The sequence below is a fragment of the Babylonia areolata genome, chromosome 1 (assembly GCF_041734735.1).
Source record: "Babylonia areolata isolate BAREFJ2019XMU chromosome 1, ASM4173473v1, whole genome shotgun sequence".
Lineage (NCBI taxonomy): Eukaryota > Metazoa > Mollusca > Gastropoda > Neogastropoda > Buccinidae > Babylonia > Babylonia areolata.
This window is the reverse complement of record NC_134876.1, coordinates 43,444,730-43,449,729: the sequence shown is the minus strand read 5'-3', so window position 1 is coordinate 43,449,729 and position 5,000 is coordinate 43,444,730. Positions and strand designations below refer to the sequence as shown.

The 5,000-nt window shown below is 44.3% G+C and overlaps 1 protein-coding gene across 1 annotated transcript in view; it reads right to left on the bottom strand.

Moving 5' to 3' along the window:
* LOC143292251 (77 kDa echinoderm microtubule-associated protein-like) overlaps positions 1-2,663 on the bottom strand; it is a 53,391-nt gene extending 50,728 nt beyond the window's left edge. Inside the window, exon 1 of the mRNA XM_076602442.1 lies at positions 2,595-2,663. The gene's annotated coding sequence lies outside the window, so the exon portion shown is untranslated. The remainder of the gene's footprint in view (positions 1-2,594) is intronic.
* Positions 2,664-5,000: the final 2,337 nt, after the last annotated feature.

Below are 5,000 nucleotides of genomic sequence, written 5' to 3'. Positions count from 1 at the left end.
GTACAACATAGCAAAGCACAGCACAGAGACAACACACGAAGCACAACACAACACAACACAACACAACGCAAGTGCAATGCAGAACATCAAAGCGATACACAGCACAATACAGCACAACAGAGCGCAACAAAACACACGAAAAGGAATGCAACACAGTACAGGAAAGAGCAATATAACAATAAAATAATGATAATAATAATAATAATAATAATTATATAGCGCTGAATCTTGTGCAGAGACAAATCTAAGCGCTTTGTGACACCAGTTATTCACACGCATGCATGACTGTAAAACTGAAGAAACTGAAGACAAGGAAGAGAGGCAAGGGAGGGAGGCTATCTTGTGAAGACAGTTTATATAACACAGTATAGGAAAACAGCAAAAGCAACACACGGCAAAGCGCAACACTACACATAAAAAGCAACACAACTCAGCAAATCACAATTCAACACAGTACAGCACACCAAGTGCGCAACACAACACAGTACAGCACACCAAGTGCGCAACACAACACAGTACAGCACATGAAGAGCAACACAACACAGTACAGCACATGAAGAGCAACACTACACAGCACAGCACATGAAGAGCAACACTACACAGTACAGCACATGAAGAGCAACACAACACAGTACAGCACATGAAGAGCAACACTACACAGAACAGCACATGAAGAGCAACACTACACATACAACACACGAAGAGCAACACTACATAGTACAGCACATGAAGAGCAACACAACACGGTACAGCACACCAAGTGCGCAACACAACACAGTGAGTACACGAAGAGCAACACAACACAGTACAGCACATGAAGAGCAACACAACACAGTACAGCACACCAAGAGCGCAACACAACACAGTACAGCACATGAAGAGCAACACTACACAGTACAGCACATGAAGAGCAACACAACACAGTACAGCACATGAAGAGCAACACAACACAGCACAGCACATGAAGAGCAACACTACACGGTACAGCACATAAAGAGCAACACTACACATACAGAACACGAAGAGCAACACAACACAGTACAGCACATGAAGAGCAACACTACACAGTACAGCACACGAAGAGCAACACAACACAGTACAGCACATGAAGAGCAACACAACACAGTACAGCACACGAAGAGCAACACAACACAGTACAGCACACGAAGAGCAACACAACACAGTACAGCACATGAAGAGCAACACTACACAGTACAGCACATGAAGAGCAACACAACACAGTACAGCACATGAAGAGCAACACTACACATACAGCACATGGAGAGCAACACAACACAGTACAGCACATAAAGCGCAACACTACACAGTACAGCACACCAAGTGCGCAACACAACACAACACAGTACAGCACACGAAGAGCAACACAACACAGAACAGCACATGAAGAGCAACACTACACAGTACAGCACATGAAGAGCAACATACAACACCACAAAATACACCATACAACACCACACAACACCACAACATACAGCACACCACACCACACCACGCTACAAAATACAGCACACCACACCACAAAATACACCACACCACACCACAAAATACAGCACACCACACCACAAAATATACCACACCACACCACAAAATACACCACACAACACCACAAAATACACCACACAACACCACAAAATACAGCACACCACACCACAAAATACAGCACACCACACCACAAGACACCACACCACACCACACCACACCACGCTACAAAATACAGCACACCACACCACAAAATACAGCACAGTACACCACAAAATATAGCACACCACGCCACATCACACCCACTAAAACACTCCATAACGGAAAGCACCACATCACACCATCCCACAATACAACACGGCACAACCACACCACAACCACATTAGACCGCACCGCACAACAAACAAACAATACCATGACACAACACCACACCACACCGCACCACACCACACAATACAATACCACAACACACCGCACCACACTACACCGTATCATAATACAACTGACACACCACACAAAATAATACGACACACCACACACCACAACACACCACACGACAAAATACAGCACACCACGCCACATCACACCCACTAGAACACTCCTTAAAGCAAAGCACCACATCACACCATCCCACAACACGACACCCACACAACCACACCACACCACACCACACAAGACCACACCAAGCCACACCAGATCACATCAAACAATACCACAACACAACACGACACAACACCACACCAAACAACAACACAACACAACACCACACAGCACCACACCATACCAGAACACATCACACAACACCACAGCACAACCACACCACGCCACAAAACACAACACCAAATTCCCGAAGCTACAAACCTCAACCAAGAGAGAACAACACAGCCCAAGAGACACAGTCAGCGGCTCAGCACCAATCAACGGATTCTCACCACACAAACCGAAAACCAATCATTATACGTAATTATCACGCCTCGAGAGTCGAACCAAGCGAAGCCTCATAATAAAGAATCAACAACGATGAGCTGCGGTTTTTCACACGCTTGATGAACATTGACAACAAAAGTAAGAGGAAACTCTTATTTATTACTCACGCCTCACACACAGTTCCAGCGACGAGGGGGACTTAGTTGGTCTGGGAGGCTGGTGGGGCGGGATCAGCTTCTTGGTGCAAGCAAAACGGTAATAAAAAGTCTGGAATGCTGACGACTGTGTGGTATGGGATACCTTTCATCGATCGATTTCTGGCGACAGAAACCGGTTTCTCTGCCCCCCCCCCCCCCCCCCCCCCCCCCGCCCCCTCCATCCCCCGCCCCCGCACCTCCCACGTCCCCCCCCCACCCCTCTACACACCCCCCCCACACACTCTCTCTCTCTCTCTCTCTCTCTCTCTCTCTCTCTCTCTCTCTCTCTCACACACAGTACGCATGTATCCACGCAAACTTCCTTTGCATATGCATTTGCATCAGTAACGCACTGAACAAATATGGCAGTGAAGTCAATACAAAACAAAACCAAGCTGTAAAACAAACAACCAATGCTGAGCAAATAAGGCATAGATACGTCAAACACATGCCTATAAACATCTGTTTAAACAATAGAATTAGCATCTTAACACTAAGATAAAAACATCTCAACTCAAAATCAATTGAACCATCATCAATTCAACATCAGTTACTCATTAAAGGTAACATCTTTATGATATAAACAACTTAACTTCCCAAAATAAATTTCCACCTCCACTCCCCCCCCCCCCTTCTCCCTTCCTCTCTCTCTCTCTCTCTCTCGGCTGTCCCTACCCCTCTCTCTCTCTCTTTTTCTCTCTGTCTCGCTGACACTAACCCTAACTCTCTCTTCCTCTCTCGCTGACCCTCTTCTCTCTCTCTCTCTCTCTCTCTCTCTCTCTCTCTCTTATACATTCGCCTTCAGTTCCTCCCTGATCTCTGTTTTTCTGTGTATATGATTCTGTCTCTGTGCCTGTCAGTCTGTCTCTCTCCCTGTCCCGCTCGTCCACCCACTAACCACACGACCGTCCTTCCCTTGCCCTGTTTTGAATTGTGTGTGTGGCCCATGGCCAATATTCAATAAAGCAATTTCAGGGAAGAAGAAGACAAAATTGACTGCAGGATTCTTCGAAACAAAAACAACTAAAGTTTATAAAAAACAACAACAAAAAACAAACCCAAAAAAAACACCTTTTTGGTGGTAGATGAATCCCCTTTGTTCAGTGGGATATGACGTTTCGAACCATAGGCCCGTTCAGCAATTTCAGTTTCGATTTATTTCTCTGTCTCTGTCTCTCTTTCTGTCTCTCTCTGTTGTGTGTGTGTGTGTGTGTGTGTGTGTGTGTGTGTGTGTGTGTGTGTGTGTGTGTGTGTGTGTGTGCGTGTGTGTGTGTGTGCATTTTTTCTGGATGACTACTGCGGTACATTGAACGAGAACGTGACAACCATGTGAACTTGGACTGACACCAGTGCAGCAAGCATTCACACGACTGAATCCACGTGGATCCACTGAGAACGAAGCCAGCCACCGTTCAAGGTGATCGATTTTCCCCCAAGCACACAAATCAATACTACAAGAGTGCCTGGCTTGCAGGCATTGTATCGGGCCGTCACACACCACGGATCCATTAATTGCATTTTTTTAGGGGGTACCTGCATCAGGTGTACAGAGCCACATAGTGCGTTGGCTTCATAGATGGATGTGTAGTTTTTTGTTTGTTTGTTTGTTTGTTTGTTTTTCCTGTCCCTTTCTCTCTGTCGCTTTCTGTGTCTCTCATGTCTGTCTGTTTGTCCCAGTGTCTCTGTCTCTCTGTAGTCTCCTCGTCTCTCATTGACGAACGGCACTCAAGCAGACAGATGGACAGACAGAAAGACGGACAAACACCACAGCAACACAGCAATCGTTTTTGTGTTTGTGTATATTATGATAAACGAAAAGAAATTCCGCGAAAGAAAAAAAAGGTGACCTAAAAGAAAAAGATTAAAAAAAGACTTAATGAAGGATATCTTTCAGCTTTTATTAATGATTTTTTGCTTCCAGTTCAGGTCTTCATCACACTCAGAATGAAGAACAGAGAGGAAACAAAAAAGAACACGATGTTCTGAGTTCAAGCGATCTTGTTATGAACAGCGAATGATTATGGAGCAGAATATGCACAGACAAGCAACTTTCTTATCAATAATTATACAAAAAATGTGTAGAATGGTTTGAATTATATATATATATATATATATATATATATATATATATATATATATATATATATATAAGGAGGAAGAAGAAGGGGAAGGGGGAAATGAACTTTGAAAAACGATAGTAAGGGAGAGTCATATGTACCCTCCCCCACCTCTCTCTCTCTCTCTCTCTCTCTTGTTTTGTGAGGTTCTGACCATTTAATGTTCGAAATTAAGATTCATGTTTTAAGTCAGGATTTCACTTCCTTTTGGTGCTATGTTGAAACACAAACCAGCGAAACAAAATAGCCCAGTAAATGT